Here is a 21,333-nt window from a genome sequence, read left to right as displayed (position 1 = left end):
ATAATTAGGGATGAGCGAGTATACTCGCTAAGGCACTACTCGCTCGAGTAATGTGCCTTAGCCGAGTATCTCCCTGCTCGTCCCTAAAGATTCGGGGGCTGCCGCAGCTGACAGGTGAGTTGCGGTGGGGAGCGGGGGAGAGCGGGCGGGAGAGAGGGAGAGAAAGATCTCCCCTCCGTTCCTCCCCGCTCTCCCCCGCAGCTCCCCGCTCCGCGTCGTCCCCCGAATCTTTCGGGACGAGCAGGGAGATACTCGGCTAAGGCACATTACTCGAGCGAGTAGTGCTTTTCCGAGTACGCTCGCTCATCCCTAGTCTTTAGACATCAGACAGTGGATTGGAAAGGGTTAAAGGGGTTGTCCCGCGGCAGCAAGTGGGTCTATACACTTCTGTATGGCCATAATAATGCACTTTGTAATGTACATTGTGCATTAATTATGAGCCATACAGAAGTTATAAAAAGTTTTTCACTTACCTGCTCCGTTGCTGGCGTCCTCGTCTCCATGGTTGCCGTCTAATTTTCGCCGTCTAATGGCCAAATTAGACGCGCTTGGGCAGTCCCGGTCTTCTTATCTTCTCAATGGGGCTCCGTGTAGCTCCGTGTAGCTCCGCCCCGTCACATGCCGATTCCAGCCAATCAGGAGGCTGGAATCGACAATGGACCGCACAGAAGCCCTGCGGTCCACGGAGGGAGAAGATGCCGGCGGCCATCTTCACCGGGTAAGTAAGAAGTCACTGGAGCGCGGGGATTCAGGTAAGCGCTGTCCGGTGATCTTTTTTAACCCCTGCATCGGGGTTGTCTCGCGCCGAACGGGGGGGGGGGGTTGAAAAAAAAAAAAACCCGTTTCGGCGAGGGACAACCCCTTTAAGGCTAAGAAAAGATTCCTATCCATCCAGTTCAGCCTATTATCCTGCAATGTTCATTCAGAGGAAGGGAAAACCCATGAGGTTTTATGCTGACTTCAAATGTGACAACTGGATCAAACACCTTAATCAACTAGTCCTTTTTGTGCCGCTGATTCTGAAAATACCATCCATTTTTTTTTTCTAGGAGCTCTAGTTTTCGATGTATTCCTAATGTCATTATCAATTTTTGTTATATTGGCTTTATTTTCCTGCCAGCATTTGCTTACTATTAGTACATATGGTACATATTGCCACCACTGCACATCAAACTTGATTTGATGCAACTATTTGTAAAGACATTGAAGAGAAATAAAATGTGTTTTGGCTACAAATGTATAACATATCCTGTAATGAGCAGGGAGAAGCTAAAAGCAGGTAATTTCAATGGACCACAAATCTTGAAACTCATGAAAGACCAGCATTTCCAAGATTTAGTGGGCAGTTTTGAGGTACGTGCGCGGTCATTAGTTTGTATGTTTATTTGTTAAGCATTTCCTTGGGAGCTATAAGGGCGCCCACCCACTGGCGATTTTTTTTCCCTGCGAAATTTGCAGCATTTTTTTCTCTGCAGGGGTCTATGGGACTTGTAATGTTAAAATCGCGATCGCGCAAAATCGCGATTTTGCGGTAAATTGCGATTTTGCGCGATCGCGATTTTAACATTACAAGTCCCATAGACCCCTGCAGAGAAAAAAATGCTGCGAATTTCGCAGGGAAAAAAAATCACCAGTGGGTGGGCGCCCTAAGGCCCACTTGAAAAATACAATCCGTGCAGAATCCGCCGCGGATTTGCTTTAAATTGTATATTTTTTTGCATGCAGATATCCGCACGCATTGCTATAAATGTGATAGCAATGTTGCCGATCCGCGCGGAATCTGCCGCATAATGGAGCATGCCGCGGTTTTTCTCGCGCGCGTGAAAAACGCAATTCATTTAAAATGCCATCGGCGGTGCAAAAATAAATTTAATGGACCGTAGATGGACAATGATTCCCTATGGGCAGAATCCGCAATTCCATTTAGCTAGTGGACATGGGGCCTAAGGCCATGAACTACAGTGATCTTTTTGAACACTTGGTTGTAATATGAACATCAGATTGCAGGACCTGCAGTCATTTTGGATTGATTTCCAGATGGTCTTCCTGATGTAAGTGATGAACAGGGTGAGAGATTTCACCAGGAAATAAGGACCGTGGAAGAACTGCACTGCGAACGATGAGATATACATATGATGGCGGACAACTGTTAGAACATCCAGTGGGAATGTCCAGGAACATCTCATCGCAGGAAATCATAGAAACATAGTTTCATCGAAATCTTAATGAAGAAACTTTTTTGTTTTTTATTCGTGTTCAAGGCTTTTTGGGATTTATCTTTTGTACCTTCAGCTTTTGATTGGCAGTCATTACATGTATAAATGTGCACACATTGTATTATACATTTATATGGACATATGTCATATCTTGATAAGTAGAACTGATAAAGACTAATGTAATTTTCAGAATCTATGACCTCAAACGTTTAAACATCTCAGTCACCAAAGATTATTTTCCCCAGTGTAATTTATTGTGAAAAAATGAACACTTGTTGTACCGCCTCTAGCTTGGGTGCAAGATGTCATATGGGTAGGCATCGAGATATACAGGTTCCATAGATTGTCCTGCAGCATATCTGTCCACTTTTGCTGTAACTGAGCCTCTAGATTGTGGAAACTCATAGGCAGTTGAAGTTGGTGCCCCAGATGGTCCCATACATGTTCTATAGGTGATAAATCTGGTGACCGGGCAGGCCACGGAGGTGTGGCGATGTTGTGGAGGCATTCCTGTGACACTCTTGCTGTGTACGGCTGAGCATTATCTTGCTCACTCCTAGGTCTCAAGATATAAACGTGGCCATTGTCAGTGACCAAACTAAACCTGGATTTGTTGCTGAAGGTAACCTGGATCCACTCCGTAGCAACCAAGTTTCATCATTCATATGCACCACTGCAAACAGAGGCAATGGTAGGTGGGTGTTAAAGACAGTACAGATAATAGGTGCCGTGAGACCCAAATGTCCTTCAGCCAAAATACTGAAAATGTTTCTGACAGATGTGGTGAATGGTGGTCAATGACACGGTTGGAGCTGCTCCTGCTTTGTGGAACAATCAGACAATCCTCTCTACTGGTGGTCTGTTGATAGTGTCCTGAGCATGGTTGCCTTGTGTGCATGCCCTCATGCATCCACTGGTCCCAATACCTACTAACAATCTGGTTAGAATGGCCTAGGTGGTGGGCAATTCGTCAATACGACCATCTAGCTTTTTGCAGTCCAATAATGCACCCCCTCTCAATTCTGATGATTGCGTTGCAGAGGTGTCCAGTGGTCAGCAAGCTCTACACAAGTGGAAAAAGAGGTCCACTACACACAAGTAGTATCTGAGAGCCTTTTTATAGGCCAGAGGTGGTACCACTTTTAGGGCCTCAAGTGGCAAGACCGTCTAATCACATCACAACACTAACTATTTCCATATCTTCATGAGGTTTAACATGTTTTGCAGCAAAATGACAACTCTTTCTACATATTTGATTTTTTTTTCACAAAGAGTTCATTTGTTAGCCCTTTAGCTATCTTTTTTTTTCTAAATTAAATAACCCCAAATTTGATTATCTCTGGGTATTGTAGTGCACCCATTCCATTAGTTTTTTTTGCCCCCGTTTGAACCAACCCAAGCTCTGATATGTCTCTCTTGTGCACTGGTGCAAAAATTGTGCAAAATATGGCATGTGTGGACTGACTAGTGATTTTGTATAGTACTATGTTTCGCCTTTTCCATGTCAGTTTTATACAGAGTTTTCCCATTTAGTATGTAATGGTAACATGTATTTCCCTGCTAATGTGCATCACCTTACATTTCTCAGTGTTAAACCATATTTGCCACTTTTCTGCCAAAACTTTCAGCTTATCCAGAACCATTTGTTACAGAATACTTTGCTATTTTTTATTAACTACTTTAACACTGTTTGTGTCCCCTGCAAAAAAAAAAAAAATATTACTAAATGTATTAAAGTGGTATTCCAGGACTTTACAAGCGTCTAATCTTTTACCATGGCCTGAAACAGTGAAGCATTCAACAATGCCTTTTTTTTACCATAAGCGCTCCCACACACTTGCGTTTGAGTTTTTTGGTAACGCGATTGTCAATGGGACTTTCTAATGTTAAAAACTCAACGCACCAAAAACGCAAGTTGCGTTGCATTGCGTTTTTAACATTAGAAAGTCCCATTGACAATCGCGTTACCAAAAAACTCAAACGCAAGTGTGTGGGAGCCCTTAATGAGTACTTATGCTTCAAACAGGGTGTCACATCATCTCTGCTGTCCTGATTGTGAGACTTCCTCTGATGTAATGACCGTGGTCAGAGGCTGCTAGCTTCCTGTCCTGGCCATTCTGTCTGAGCCACATGAATATGTATAAGGTGGGTGGGTAGTCAGGAGCAGAGGATCACCCAGAGTTATGAGCAAGCACTGTGGTAACCTCAGAAGAGTACACTGCATGCTCACTAACACAGCGCAGTGCTGCTGACTTCTCCCTCTACCTGTTACTGCTCTGATGGCTGTCATGCGCTTGGCAGTAGAATGTTATTTATTCATGGACAAAATGTATATCCGTGGATAAATGAGCAAAAAAAGGTTAGATTTCTTTTTTTGAACAATCTTATTTTTATTCATATGACAAAAATGGAAATAAACCGTGTACAAATAAACAATTGCTGATTGCTGCATACAATTACATACATTTTGGAGTTGTTATATATAAGAACATGCAAAATGAGTGTGATTGGGAATCCAATGCAGTTGTAAGACATCGACTATAAGTTCAGAAATTTGAACAATGGTAACAGTTTTAGCTACAAAGGGTCATTCATAAAAACTTTGTTAGCAAGAGGTAGCCGCAATCCTCAGAGTCCCCTCGCTACGCATAGTCTTTCAAAATGCAGTATGGATGGATCTCTAGATCCCTCCAGGAAATGTCTATATAAAACCTCTATATTATTTGCTTTACCAAGTGTAGAATAAGACCTACTTCTCATCGCGAAGTTGAGTTTGAAATCAACACTGTCGTATTAGAATGCATCCCAGCCCCCACGTGTCTGAAACCGTTAACGCAACTACCTCAACCTCTAGTCAGGGAACAGCAGTGAGTAAGTACGTGGTTAGGGAACGCATCTTATAACATAACATAGTAATGACTAAAACAAAATGTTTTCTTGTATATAATTGTAGACCGTGAGCTTAATCCCATCAGAGCCTCGAGCAGGGGCAAGACTTCAACAAAGCGCAGCTATCTGCAAAAAAAGTGGATGTGCTAATCTAATTACTGTTCTCAAGATTTTTTAAGAACTAGAGCTCTTAAAACTGAACTGCTGAATCTTAGGTCCGCATGACTTGTAAATCAACACTAAGTAAATGGGTTATATTTCTGGATGGTGTGTATATAGGGTATACATCTTATTCCACAGCATTGGTATCCACTGGAAAAAGGATCCAGAAGGTAAAGACAGGTATTGCACTGTATGGGTGATTTACAGCTGGCATATGTGTCTGTGTAATATCTGGTGGCTACATAGTGTAGAGGCAAAGAATACTGCCTTCAACATGGGATGGTGATGGTGTGTGGGGCTGGAGACCGCTTTCTTCCATTATTCAGCTTTGTGAAACAATGAGAGCAGCTAAAAGATCATTATAGGTTTAGTGTGTGATTTAGTGTTCATGAGCTGCATACGGGAGGATGATGGAGTGAAGAAATGCAGGAATGGGGGGGGTCTGAGACATGGAGTAGGAGGACTAAATAGGAAGTACTGATGTAAACGGCAACAAAGCACAGCGGATGCTGCAGAATGAATAGGAAAGCAGAGGCAAGGTAATGGATGGATTTACTATAGCACTGTGATTTATGACAATTTTTGGGGAATTCGACTTCAGTCTCAAAATACCCATTTAAAGAGAAAAGGGCCTAATATTGCCCCTCTGTGGTACCCCACTAGTGACAGAAACTCAATCACATTATGTACCATTAATAACCACCCTCTGCTTTGTAGCACTGATAACTTACACAAATATCCCCCCAGTCCGAGCATTCCCATTTTATGTACCACCCTTTGATGTGGCCAAGTAGCAATTCCTTTGGAAAAATTAAGACCTATCACATCCAATGACTCTCACTGATGCAGTCTAGAACTAAAAGCTAATCAAGTTTCTTTGACAGGAGCGACACCTCGTTAGCTCATGCTGATATGGAGTTCTACAGTTATTTTCCATGAGGTGCTCCAGGAGAGCATCTCTTGGAAACCCTTCAAACATTTAACCGACAATAGAAGTTAGACTTACTGGCCTATAGTTTCCAGGTTCACTTTTTGACCCATTTTTGAATGTTGGCACTATATTATCTCCGAACCAGTCCTGTGAAACAGACTCCACTGCTGAAGAGTCCTTGGATAGTGAAAATAATGGTCTCTTTACATTTCTTTAGAATACCATATGCCATTTGGCTTTTTAAAATTTATTAAAGTAGCACTGCACTAATTTGCAGAGATTTTTTCAATTGGTATCTCTTCAAATTGCTATAACTCTTGTACCTGTGATACAACTGTCCTTTCTGTTTATAACTAACTTTTTTGGTCTTCTAAGATGCCAGAAAACTGCTTTCAAGAGAAGTAGACTTTTACACAATGAACATAACAGAACTATTTTATCAAACAGCCTTTACCATGCTTGATATTTATATACCCTGTCAGTGTCACTGGTCACCAGGCAACATCATTTCCTAGTGGTACATCTTCACTACCGGCCCACGCATGGCTAAACATGGATGTCGGGGACATAGTGTTGTGTTGTAATGTTACTGCATAAGGATGGACCAATAGAAGGACATACGGTATTAGCTGGAGGAAGTGAGGAGGAGTTCAGGAGTAACAACGTGTTCTGCTAGAGGGACCTCTGCTTGTCATGCAGAGCACTGGTGTAACATCGGGGATGCGGTTGCACCCTGGCCCAGGAGCCTTAGGGGGTCCATAAGGCCTCTTTTCTCTATATAGGTAGCCTAGTACTATGAATAAAGCATTATAGTTGGGGCCCCTGTTGCAGGTTTTGTATTGGGGCCCAGGAAGTTCAAGTTACGTCTCTGATGCAGAGCAACAGGCTGATGGCAAGAGACTTAAAATGTTTGGGAGCTATTGCCTGGTCAATGTTGGCTGAGAGTGTATTTCTCCCAGATCGGACTGAATAGTTAAAATGGTGTCTGAGACTAATTAAATTAGTAGGGCAAAGGGGTTGTTGCAAAAGTACTGCCCCTTCTGTGCAATTCTGAAGAGTGAATGTTGTTTTTGTTTCCTATGTTGAAAGTTACTGCTTTTGTACCATTGCTATGATTTACATTGAGAGGTCCTTTAATGAGGCAGTATTCAATTAACCAGGATTTGGACTACAGCTATCTGTCACAATTTGGCTTGTGGGGGAATATCATACTCATGTGTTGTGCCGAGTATCTTGCAATGTGCATGGTGCATGCTTGTAGCCAAGGGTAGTCAGGATTCTATGACAGGTAATGGGCATGTTAGGTACAGAATAATTTATTTTCTAGAAGCATCCTTCCTAAAAATGCTGTTTTTCTATGCTGTTGCAAAACTATTTTTATATTGTAATCTAGTACTAATAATTGCATTGTGATCCCTGCTCTGCCCTTTCAGAATACATGATTTAACTGCTTATTCTACCTGCTGATGGTAGGGTTGTACCAGAAGGAAAGATAAAGATGTGATGGGTGGAGGTCTCACTGCTGAGACCCCCACTGATCCCAAGAATGGGGGTCCCTTGTGCTCCTCCTCCTCACTGCAGGCTTACTGCACCTCCACGGTGAGGAGATGGGGTAGAGTAGTGGTTGTAGATTAATGGAGCAACATTGTGCATGCACGAAGGGACTGCTGGTGATAGCAGATTACATGTACTGGGCTATTTCCCTCAGCCCAATAGAAACAATGGACCGGTGCCGCACATGTGCGACTGCTGTTCTGTTCAATCTCCTCATAACCAGGGAGGGTGCAGCGAGCCTGTAGTGACAAGAAGAGGCAACACGGAACCCCCGTTCTCGCGATTGGTGAGACTCCCACTCATCACACTTTTATTCCCCTGTCCTGTACATAAATGATACAATTCAATCCTAGTGCAACCCATTTATACTTGTATCTAATGCAAAGCAGCAGAACTGTTGAATCTGTTCAATATAGAATAAGTAATATTAACCCCTTCACCGCAAGCCAGTTTTTCTATTTTTATAAATTTTTGCCTTTCCTTCCAGGCTTTCAAAAAATCATAACTTCTTTATTTTTCCATCAACATAGCCATCTGAGGGTTTGATTTTGGTGGGAGAGTTGAATCTTCAAGTGGTACCATATAATGTACTGAAAATTTGTTGTTTTTTTTTTAAATTCCTAAGTCAGATTGAAAAGAAAAAAAGGAATTACAGCTACACAACATTTACATAGCATTTCTTGTTTTGCTACATTTAAAACCTAACCTTTTTTTAAAATTGCTGTATGTTGCCATCTTGTGTGCACAATAACTTTTTTAAAATTTTTCTGTCGATGGGATTGGGTGACGGCCTGTTTTTTTGTTGGACAACCTGTAGTTTCTAATTGATACAATTTTGGCTTCCATACAATTCTTTGATTGCTTCTTATTAATTTCTTTTCTTGGAGAGGGACCAAGGAAGCACAATTCTGGCATTGTTTATTTTTTCGGATGGCATTCATTGTGCAGGATAAATGATGTATTATTCATCAGACGTTTACAGATGCAGCTATAACAAATATGTTTTAATGTTAAAAATGGGCAAAGGGCAGTGTAAACATTTTAGTATTTTTATTTGTAATAAGGTAAACTTTACATGACTCGAACTAGCGTTTGTTTCATTGTTTATACAATATATGCAATGTTTCAGGCAGGTCTTAATAGGCAAAAATACATGGAGGGCCTCAGACTGTCATGACACCTGTACCGCACTTCACGATCTCATTGTGGAAGAGATTTTCAGGAGATGGACAGAGCCAATTTCCTCTGTTGAACAATTGTAAATGCCACTATCAGAATTGATAGCTGTATTTAAATAGTTAATGACTGTGATTGGAGTTATCTTTGATTGTGACCTGGTGGCAGTTGTATATATTTTTAGTGCCTGCCAACTTTTCTATACCTAAATTGCAGCGCCCCATTCTTTTTGTACTGACTGGTTATTTTTCTATATATGTTTTTGGTGCCCACCAACTTTTTTTAACCATCAAAGACAACAGAAATCCACCATGTATGAAATGAGCTCATCTTCCAAGTCTTTTCCATTTGCAGCCATTGGAGGACACTCGTGTATGCCATCTTGTGAGAAGAGGTTAAAGGGCAGGTACTAATTAGTTGAATCCTATTTACATAAAAAGCTCAGTACTTCCACTCCTTCAGTCTTCGTTGTCGCCATTCTCATTCCAAAAAACACCTAGCACATTTGTGTTTTTGCATATATGTAACAATCACCCATTTAAACATTAATATGAAACCTTTAGTAGGTCCCTTTTTATAATCAGCAGGGCAGAGCTTCCCATCCGCAAGTAAAGCTTGGAAATGAGGTCCTACCACTCCTGACATGTCTGCATTAATAAATACACGTGTTCTCCATGAAATAACAATGTTGGCATGACTTTCCTTGGAACTATGGTGCGCCATTCCTCAGGTATCGTTCCTCATTACTAAATGGATTAACATTTTTACTATTTTATTTAGGGATATGTTCCTAGACCATCTTATATTGTCAGCGGTAATTGGCCAAGGTCAAAGTGTAGGGACCCCCCGACTGGTAACACCCAGTTGTCATTTTATCCATGCATTTCTAAGGGAATTAATTCTGGAGCATATTCTCTCAGTACTCAGCATTGTGTTTTTCCTCTTATTTCATGAAGAAAACAAGTATTTACTAAGATAGACATATCGGGAGAGCAGACAAGCCGTCTAAACTTTGCTGTACCTTGAGATACCTCGATCGGAGAGGCTGAGGGCTGCTATAAATGCTAGAAATCATGTTAGGATACAACACTGTGCCGTTGTTACTTAAATTTCTGTATGTTTTAGTTGGACTGTTTTCTGACAGATTAAGTTTGCATCCTTATGTATGGATGAAGTCACACTGCAAACTTATAGTAATTTAAGGTTATTCTTTGGAGCTTTCTGCCACACTGCTCAGCTTGGAGGAATCAAGTGGGAAGATGAATAGTTATGTGATGCTGTTTAAACATTTATTCTACTTTGTCAGATAACAGCTGCCTGCAGCACAAAAATCCATTTGTTTTCTGCTGCTGGAAGATGAAAAATACATTCATGTTAAATAAGCAATAAGAACCATCCTCGCCAACACTTCCAGCACAACAATTTGGAAACAATATGCTTAAAAGCCCTCAGAGTTTGCCATATCACAACCTTAGAAGACATGCATTAAAAAGTCTTTCTGTCTTGGTGACGTAAACTGGAAGTTAGAATTAGAGCCCGTCTTCATACTGCGCAACAATTCACATATAATGAGGTGCCCTATAGTGAGTCCGCACAGTAATCTCAGTGCATTTGTTAGCTTTGCTGCAGTTATACTTGCAAAAGTCATGTGGATGTAATCAAGCAAAGCAAAACTGATCTGAAGGCTGATATTTCTGCCATGGTACCTCTGCAATTTAATGACTGAAATGGGTGTCATTAGTCATGCATTCAATTATGTAAACATGCTGACGATTTCTAGATTTATTTTGTGACTGCCTAGGCTACATGGCTGCTAAATCCTATCCATCTACACTGGCTACTTTATTAGTGACGCCTACCTTTTCATGATTGGAGATTCCATATATGGAATTGGACACATGACCCCGGAGTGCAGCATAAAATCAGCAAGTTTTCCATAAATCAATTTCAGTGTAAATCCACATTAGAATGGGAAAAATCAAGTAATCTGAGTAATTTTGAAGCAGCCATGGTCATCGCTGCTGGGCTAACCAAGGCCAGTACTTCAAAGAATGCTGACGATTTGGGAGTTTTCTCTTGTAACTGTCAAGGAAAGCTTCCAGTGAAAGGGGATCCTGCAGATATACAGATGGCTAAAGCCTGGTTTAGACACAACGATTATCGCTCAAAAGATGTCTTGCGCTCCGAGCAGGGTAAGCAGAAGACAAGTGGGGCCGCTTGTCTTCTGCATCCATCTGTTCTCTGCTCGGAGCACCCGGCTGTTATACAGCTGAGTGCTCTGAGCGGGGTATGCAGAAGACATGCAGGGCCGCTTGTTTTCTGCATCCAGCTGTTCTCTGCTCAGAGCGCCTGGCTGTTATACAGCCGAGCGCTCTGAGCGGGGTATGCAGAACACAGCTGGACCGCTGTGTTCTTCATACACCGGCTGTTCACGGAGCGCTCATCTGGTATACAGCTGTGTGCGGAGTATGAAGAACATACTGTATCTGGACCGCTGTTCTTCATACCCTGCCTGTGTTCAGGGAGTGGGATACAGCTGAAACAATAGTAACAATAGTATCAGCTGTATCCCACTATGAACTCCTGATAAGGCTGATTGTTTTCTTTCAGCCTGGTGAACCACTCATGAAACAAACTGGTTACAGGAGGAAGTGAAGAATTAGTCTGACAAACAGGCAATGCACAGTCAACCAAATTACAGCTGAAGACAACAACTAATGCTCCAACTAATGTCTCCAAATGGACAACTTGTCAATCATTTGCATGGATGGGCTAGAACAGCAGATGACTAGTGCCAGTGCTATTGCTAAGAGAAACAGAAAGATAAGACTCCAGTGGGCAAAATGGTACAAAAACTGGATCATTGAGCAGTGCAAAAACATTACTTGGTTCGATGAATCCAAATTTCAGTTGCACCATGATGATGGCAGGGTCAGAATTTGGCACACACAGCACGAATTAATTAAGCTTATCAGCTGTTCAGAGCATATCCGTACCTCCAACTGCAAGAAGCTGTTTTGACTGCATTCCCACAGAATAATTTCAACACCTAGTAAATCCTAAACTATGATGAATCCCTGCAGTTCTGAAGACAAATCGAGGTCCAAAGTGCTACTATATGTATGTCTCTAATAAAGAAGTCATTGAGTGTATTTAGAATTTTAAACTTTTTTTGGACCTTAAAAGCATTTTTTAAAGACCATTTCACCGATGGGGTAGGATGCCATTATACCTTACCACTCTGAGATGCAGCTGTGTGCTGAAGCGCATTGTGGGTCACATAGAAGTGGTAACTCCTTGTTCATTGCTAAAGGCAATTAAGCTGTTACTGACCGACATTCAATTTAGGAAAACCATGTGGCTACCTGTCACCAGGCTCATGCTGCATGCTCACAGGCAATGTAAACCCGGGACAGATATGCCCATTGTGCCTGTGTTTTATTCTGAAATGCTGCAGCATTTCAAAATATACATACTTTGAAGTTTGCCTTTACACAGCGCTCTGAGTCGCGGGGGTGGGCTGTGCTGACCCCTCACCACCCATTGCATCTAGAATGACAGTGCTCTCCCGTTTTGTGCATAAGGAGGGGAGAAAGCTGTTACTCTTCATCTGTGTTTCCCAAACTCCAATCCTCACAACCCTCAACAGTTTTTGTGTTTAGGATTTCCTCAGTATTGAACATGTGATGTAATTATCAGTTTCTCAGAAATTGCCACAGGCGTTCTCTCTATTGGATATCGGATCCTAATACCTGTGATTCAGGCAGCATGAACCTGGTGACAGGTTCCCTTTAAATAGTTATTGAGCCACAGCAAACAAGAGATTTTAACTGCAATGTGGCGCATCTCAAATACCCAGTACCTGCATAGCAAACATGCAGCTAAAATAATTCTACATTACATCTGGTGAGTTTTAAAAGTTGTTAACGCTGAAGTCCTTATGTATATATGCGCTATATCGTAGTAGACCTAATGTCCTTCCTTTTTTATTTTTATTTTTTTAAAGTGTATGAGGCATTTCATTCTCAGTTAAAGGAAATATACTGCTAACTTTTATGCTGTGTTATGCTTAACGCAGGACTTGAAGGGGCGGCCTATGACACTGGGTGTTCTTTAAATCCCTGCCATGTATAGCCCCCTCAATCCCTTTACGAAGCATAACAGTGTATCAGTTTTTGTCTATTTTATTGTATAGGCACAATATGACTGAAATGGCTAAAACGAATATGGAGATTAGAGGGCGTTTTTACTCAGTAATTGTGCAGAAATTGGATATATGTATCATTTAACTATATATAGTAAGCATTATCTATTATATAGTTCCCAGTATGAGCCGGGGCTTCTTCACATTCACATTTCTGGGTTGTATTTTCCTGCTCAGTTATGGAAGCAGTAAAATGCCCAGTAGCCAAACAGGACTGACATATGATGAAACGGGGCCCGTTAGGTTGCCGGCCAAGCTTCCAGCATTTTACAGAACAAAATAATACAATCGACTGCATTATTTCATCCTGTTTTAAGGAAATTCAGCAACAGCGGTTCCAAACGGAACCTCCGACACTAATGTGAACAAGCCCTTATAGAAACAGCCAGGCACATTCAAAATGCTTATAGAGGTTGTATGGTGTGAAAGCATGCAGGCTTGATAAAGAAAACCCTTCTTCACCTTGAGTGAGGAGGAACAGGGGGAGCAGGTTATCTACACAAGTGAGACTGGACCCCCGGTGATCCAACACTTAGATCCTCTTCAAAGAGTTTAATATCGGCTCTCCTGACTTGTCTTCGTAAGTGAGTAATTGTATTCCCCACGGAATAACACGTTCATATAACTTTATATTGCTGCTTTCCTGTATTGTTCCTCCTAGAGATTTCTAAATAAATATACAACTTTCTGTTCTCTTTATCAAAGTCATGTGTCCCCACACAGTCTGACATTATCCAATCAGTGTCAGTGCGTAGGGATACAACCTCAACTGGTAACCCCCAGTTATCAATTCATACTAGCATATACATTTCTAGGAGAAATAGCAGAATGGTAGAACATGGAGTTCTATAAAACGAATGCTCTAAAATTGTTACATTATGGGTGCTACAATTATTGACATTACTAAAACAGACCTGTCCAGAGAACAGACTGGTCCTTTTTTCCCAGCTTTTCATGTGCTCCCATTGATTGCTATAGAAGTCTTTGCAATGACTATAAAAAAAAAAATAAGGTCTGTTTTCCCACACAGTAAACTGCGTGAAAAAAATGTTAAAAACATTGTGAAAATGTATATATTTCCATTTATCCGCCTCCAAAAAAATGTAATAAATGATCAAAATGTCTCATGTACTCCAAAATGGTATGAAAGGAAACTACAGCTCGTCTCGCAAAAAACAAGACTGCCCACAGCTCGTTTGGTAAAAAGCATAAACATGCTCTGGGTCGTGGAAGGTGACCATGCAAATACAATTTGTCACAATAAAAGTTCTTTTTATAAAAATAAAGTAATAATAAATAAATATATGTAATGGTGTTTGCCTTGTGGGCAGTCTTGTTTTTTGCGAGACGAGTTGTAGTTTCCTTTTCATACCATTTTTGCAGTACATGAGATGTTTTTGATCACTTATGTTTTTTGGAGGCTGATGAATGCAAGAATAGCAAATTTCACATTGTTTTTTTTACATTTTTAATGCAGTTTACAGTGTGGGACAACAGACATTATATATTATAAACACATTTTGGTATTTCTAGAATTGTATTGACCCAAAGAATAAAGTTAGCATATTATTTATAAAGCATTGTAAGCACAATTAGAAGAAAAACTGCAATTTTCACTTGTTTTTTTATCTGTCATGCAAAAAAAAAACTGATCAAAAAATTGCAGTTGCCCCAAAATGATATGAATGGAAACTACAGCTCATCCTGCAGAAATCAATACCTAACATGGCACCATTGGTAGAAAATTAAAGCCTTTTGGATCTTGGAATGCAGCAATGCAAATGGTTATTTTTTAAGTGATTTTATTGTTGAATAGTAACATATAAAAAAAAAATACATTTTTAATAATGGTTAAACAATACATTGTATGTACCCCAAAGTGGTACCATTGGAATATACAACTCGTCACGCAAAAACAAGGCCCTACATGGCAATGTTGATGTAAAAATAAAAATGTTATGGCTCTTGCAATATAACAATCGGAAAATGGAAAAAATTGCCTGATCAGTAAGGTGCAAAATGGGCTGGTCACTAAAGCCCCATTTACTCGCAACGATTATTGCTCAAAATTTGTTAAAACGATTGCATATAAGCGATAATCGTTGTGTGCAAATGCTGCTATCGTTCACTCTTCGACTGAAGTGTGGTTTTAAGGTGAGCTTAAAATCTATAGTTCAGCTGGAGAGAGATAGCGAAGACCGCACGCTGTGTTCTCCACGGGAGTCGGAGATTACATTGTATTCTGCCAACAGGCCCTTTGAAAACAAAGGAGCTGATTGCAGAGCTCAGACCACCTGCTGAGTTCTACAAGCAGCTCCAGGAGGCTCGTTTACATGCAAATTAAGCTAATAAAGTGCTAATGGGCATTAGTGTCTATTAGCACTTTATGAAAAATGATTGCTAGAACTGTCAATCATTCAATCTTTTGAAAGACGTCTTTGCGTGTAAATGAGCTTAAGGAGTTAATCCCTGTCATGATTCCAGATGCTACTTTTTCCCTATAAAAATGTGTAATAGTGGCCCATCCATAGTAGCATTTAATATCTTGATTTATTCTTGTATGACAGAGGGGCCTTTGGGCCCCCCAGGCACCAGAGCCAGGGTGTGGCTGCTACCCCTGCCCCTACATGGGGCTGCCACTGTATTACCCCTATTTCATGGTGTATTACAGTTCATCACAGAGATGGGCACTGCATTGAGGGATGACATGTCAGCTCATGTTTCAAATGACTAGATGTAGATATCTGCTCTTTGACTAGTTTGTCTAATAACATGTATGCAATTGTTAATGTTCACAAATATCTTTTAGCTGAATTACGGGGAAAAACCATCTACGAGATTATTGTGTAACGCAGTATCTTTTGTGTAGAGAGAGACAAAACCTGCTCCAGTCTTTATCAGACAGTCTTTGTTGTTTTCTGCCTCGTATTTCTTTCACAACTGGCCTGATTTGCTCCGGGCACATGACAATGTCATTTTAATCATACACACTTCCCAGGAGATCAGGCGGCAGAAAAGGAAAATCTAAACTTCACCAGCCTGCGCTACTCCGCATACAACAACATCATTTAGTGGCAGTGGGAAAAATAAGCAGAACGGCACATTTTGGTGTAGATTTTGTAGTACAGTTCGCACCAAAATGTTAAAAATTAATATACCCCACGCTTGCTTGAACATTAGTATCCTGCAAAACCTCTTTAGTATAACCAATCCCTGTATATATACACATATGGCATTGATTTGCAGCTCATTGACTTCTAGTAAAAGCACTATATGTAGCATTTTCTGTTTTTAGTATAAACAATACATTTCCATTATGATAAAAATATATATATTCTTGACATATTGCGCATACATCAGATTGAATGTCTATATGCAGCATCGTTATCTGGACGTGCTTTTGTACTTTTTCCAATGTTGCAGACTGGATTGATGTTATGAACCGTAATCCATAATATCAGTCAGATGTGTTTCTTCTTTATCTTTGTTCTTGGCTGCATGTAATACATGTAGCAAGATGGCCAGCTTTTCTAAACATGATTTTGTGATGAGATGTCTATCCTATACGTGTCTATTGCGGCTACCCAGTGCTATTCGCCTGTCCACTGTTTTGCTACTATGTTGTGATATTGTATCGAATTGGTTTTACGAGAATTTTCAGTCCTTAGCCTTTAGAGATGAGGTAAGGGTGGACATAGTATCGAATACTGTAGGCCGAGGTCCGCTATAGCTTTCACTATAGGGCATTATGCCACATACTGGGCGCTTCTAGAGACTTTACCCTTCTGTGTGTTTGCGAGATTGTAGCATCTGGTGCTAAAGTAATGGTTTCATGATGGCATAAAGGGGAAGTCAGACGACCTCTGAAACCTCACATCATGGTGACCGGGATATGAGCACTGATGCCAGGAGAACTGGCGGTGATGCTGCGGCCGCTACGACTGTTATGCAGTGACTGGGAGTGTTTGCCAGTCATTACGTGTAAAAGGCAGTTGTTCAGTCACTCGCAGGCCATTTCCAGGCATTACCAGACCCCCCTGACAGACCAATGATGGACTGAATGAGCTAAGAAGAAAAACTGCAGAACTACCGTTAATTATTATAAACAGTTGTCTCAAATCAAACGACTTTTTAATTACTCGTGTAAAAGCACCCTTAGGCCAGCTGCACATGACCGGGACGGATTCCACATCTGAAAGCCCGCAGCGGAATCTGACCCTGTGCTCGGCTGGCGTCCGCGGGTCCCTGACATTTCTTCTTTTGGTCTGTACTGCGGTTGGTCCGCACGGGTTGCCATTGGACATGCGCAGTACAATTTCTTTATTTTTTATTAAACCCTATTTTTCCCGCGTCAATCCCCGACCTTTCAGCAATGTCAATTGCAGAAGGGCTGTAGGTGGGATGACTTCCATTGACTTTAATGGAAGCGCCGTGCAGAGACCGCAGAAAAATGGAACATGTGCTTTTTTACTCGCAGAGGAAAAAAAAAAAATTGCACCATAATTGATTTCTGTTCATGTGCAGGAAAAAGCGCTTTTCCATAGCATGTTATGGATAGTATTTGCTGCAGAATCCGGAGGTGGACGCCAGCTCCGGATTCCTCAATGCAAATTCATCTGTGCGCAGCCGGGCCTTACATTCTATATACAGTGATGTGTAGATATTGCAGAAGACAAATAGTGCAAAATTTCTGACTAAATCCCATTGCAAAAAAGGTTTGTCAGTCCAAACTGCATGCATTTAAGTGCAAATAAATTCAAATTACAAATTTCTCATGTGCGCAAAAAAATAGGACCTGGTCTGTTTTCCTGTGTATTTGCACACCAAGAACCCCATAGAAGTCTGTGGGAGGTGCGCAAATTTGCAAAACGCAAGAACACAACTGGACCTTATTAGGGTAAATAGTCTTTTAAATGAGGGTGGAGGGGTGTTGCGTGCGCAAAAAAGTACAGGACTGTGCACAGTGCCTTTTCAGTTCGGGGGGAAAAAAATGCTCTATTTTGGTGCGCAATTGTGCATGGAAGGCCCCCGTCTGGCCAAAATCACCTGGGCCTACCTAGTCATCTAACATGGCACTGCCGGTACAGTAAAAAGCGCCGATACAGGTGCAATAGCCCGTGATTGTGCACCCTGCATAGTGCATATACATCTCACGATAGCGAGCGTATACGTGCCTGCGGCCAACCTTAAATTGATTGTTGCCTTGTGCAGCACTTCCCATTGATCCCACCCCCCTACTCTATGGTTTACAATCAAGTGCCCATATAATATGTTCATACTGTGTCCAAATAACACTTCCTAACAGTTGACTAAATAACATTGTTCAACTGGTAAACTGAAGAATGTAGCGGACTTTCCAAAGCTTCAAACATGAAATGTGGAATTGTAAATACAAGTTCTGGGTACCCAGGCCATGTTTGCCAGTGGTAGCCCTTTCAGTAGTGAAAAATGAGGTAGCGGAGCAGTTTGCACGTTCCTAAGGCCTGCCGTGAATGTAGTATATGCATTGTACAACACAAGTGTCTGCTGAACGTACTCGTGGCGCAGCAGTTAAATACATGTACTACTCTCCGGCTGGGATGCAGTTGCAGTGATGGTTTGTGGTGCCATTTGTGTTTAAAAATGTCAGTAATCCTGTTCGACTTGGCACACCACTACAGAATATGTACATTTACAAAATTGCAGATATACGCCCCAATATTTTCCTATTTTTTCCTTTTAGAATAGCGTATGCAATGTGCATTTAGTGTCCGTAGGCGAGATGTAGGAATAACTACTGGAAACAAAACCAGTGTAGGATGATAATCAACAACAGCAAATGGAGCTATAGAGAGAACATCTATTACACACGGAGGGGGCCATGAAAAAGCAGGCTTATTTGTAGGAATAATAAGCATATTTTAATCCTATACCCTTTGCAGAAGCAGGTTGGTTTCCAGGGGATGTTTTATTTAGTAACATTTTTGGTTAGATTTTCTGTTGCATTTCAGATTGATGGCTGTAATATTCCCTTTACTTCTAAAACTAGAGTCTTGCACATGCTTCTAGATTTGTTCTGGCCCGGACATGTTTTATTAATATTGACACTTATTTGGCCACATTTGTAAGGAATCCTGCACTGAAAAATACACATTACCATCAAATCATACAGTTAAATAGAGTACAACAGATTTGACTAATTGCAGAGGGTAAATAGCAGTAAACAGATCTTTGAATGTCAACATCTGGTACAAAAGTGCAGAGGAACATTTGGTGCAAGCAATGAGACTTTCTGTTAAATAATTATTTCTGTGATCCAACAAGAGGCTACACCACCACAGAAGCGCCTTTTGGTCAGTCTTGCACTTAAATGCCGTGCCTCAATAAATAGCTGTCATTATACCATGTGTCATAGGGTAACAGAGCGGCATGGTGGTTAGCACTGTTGCCTCGCACAACTGATGTCCTACACTTAAATCTGACCAAAGAAATCCTCTTTATGCAGTCTGCATGTTTTGGGGGGCTTGCATGCACTTCCTGTGGGTACTCTACTTTTCATCCACACTTCAAAAACATCTTAATGGATAAATTGGTGTGAAATTAGCCCTAATATGTTTTGTCTAAAAGCTTGATTGTTTGTCCCAATGGGGGATTTTGTGAATGATGCCAGTTGCTGTAGAACATTGTGGAATATGTTGGTCCTATATAAACAATGCAAAGTCCATGCAAACCTATAGTATGTAAGGCTGAAAAAAGACCTATGTCCATCCAGTTTAGCCTATTACCCCCAATGTTGATCCTGAAGAAGGCAAAAAAACAATGTAGTAGAACAATATAAACACAACAGTGGCCTACTAAAATGCATACATATGTACTAGGTGTATCTGCAGCTAGTATATAGCTGAGGGATTCAAGGAACATCAAAGAGAACCCCAGAATCGGGCCCTTTATAAGGCATGGCACAGTGTATTAGATTTGCCAAGAGTGTTCCTTGAAGAATGATCTGTTGCCTCTCCTAACATGTCTGTTTTAAGTAAATACTTGTATTCCACATAAATTAACAATTCTGGAGCCTCTTTTCGGAGTTCTGCATGGTGCCGTTCTTCTGTTATTCCTCCAGACGATATATGAATAAATTGACAACTAAGTCTTACAATTCCCCTTGTCAATAGGATGTGCCCCTACACAGTGTGATACTGCCCAGTCACCACTATGTAGACATGCACCTTATTTCCCTTGGAAATGTCTGCCTAGATTCAAATAACAGAGAGGCTGCACAGTTCTAAGAAAAGATGCTTCCGAATTTTCACGTTATGGGCATTGCAAATAGTTTATTAAACCAACTCGGCAGGGGAGCTTACAGGTCCTGGTTAATAAAAACCAAGAATGAGATGCAGCAGCATGCTACTAGGATCTAGTTTTCAGAGCCACATGAAGAAAAAGTCGTAAAACATTTTGTATATCTCTCCTATTATGTTTCCTTGATCTGCACATACTATATAGTGAAGCCATGTGAATATTTATATCGCCTTGTTTAATTTAGTCTACTTTTATCACGCTGCACCGAGCAGACAGAATTGTCTTCAAAGGATGCAATGTCCCTTCTTCCTTCGGTAGCAGGTCTGTTTGATCCTTTTGTATATTTGTTTATCATGGAAAGCCCTGAGTGTTTGTGCTGCAAAGATAGATGTTTTATATCCGGTAATGTATTTTTCATTATTAGGAATTACTTTTTGCTCTATGGAAATGTTAGAATTCTAGGATGAGCATGACATGCTACCAATTAGACCTGTACTCCAGTGCTTGCCTCTAAAATAGAGGTTTCCTTAATTGCATTCTCCCTTGGGTACCAAGACGTTTTAAGGGAATCAAAGGTGTTTTCCAACCCTTGAATCTCCTATTCACAAGGAGGGTAAGTGTTGAATCATTGGTTGGACTGCTAGAACCCCCAATGATCATGAGAATAGGAGTCCTGTGTCTCCACGGGATGAATGGAGCATCAGTTGGGCATGTATGCTTCCGCTCCATTCACCTTGTGGGACTGCTGGAAAAGCCAAGTGCTTGTACTCTGCTAACTCCGACAATATCATAGAGATGAATGTGGCAGCAGTGCGCATGCTCAACATAATACCCCCATTCTCATGACGGTGGGGGTCCCAGAGGTGGAACGCGCAGACATTTGTCCCCTATCTTGTGGAGATGTTATAATTTGGTGCAGCTCC

At 41.1% G+C, this 21,333-nt stretch overlaps 1 protein-coding gene across 5 annotated transcripts in view; it reads left to right on the top strand.

Moving 5' to 3' along the window:
* MAGI2 (membrane associated guanylate kinase, WW and PDZ domain containing 2) overlaps window positions 1-21,333 on the top strand; it is a 955,112-nt gene that overhangs the window by 518,632 nt on the left and 415,147 nt on the right. The gene's annotated exons all lie outside the window — the stretch shown is intronic.

The sequence above is a fragment of the Eleutherodactylus coqui genome, chromosome 2 (assembly GCF_035609145.1).
Source record: "Eleutherodactylus coqui strain aEleCoq1 chromosome 2, aEleCoq1.hap1, whole genome shotgun sequence".
Taxonomy (NCBI): Eukaryota; Metazoa; Chordata; class Amphibia; order Anura; family Eleutherodactylidae; genus Eleutherodactylus; species Eleutherodactylus coqui.
Note: the sequence above shows the minus strand (reverse complement) of the source record. Positions and strands in the feature narration are given on the sequence as shown.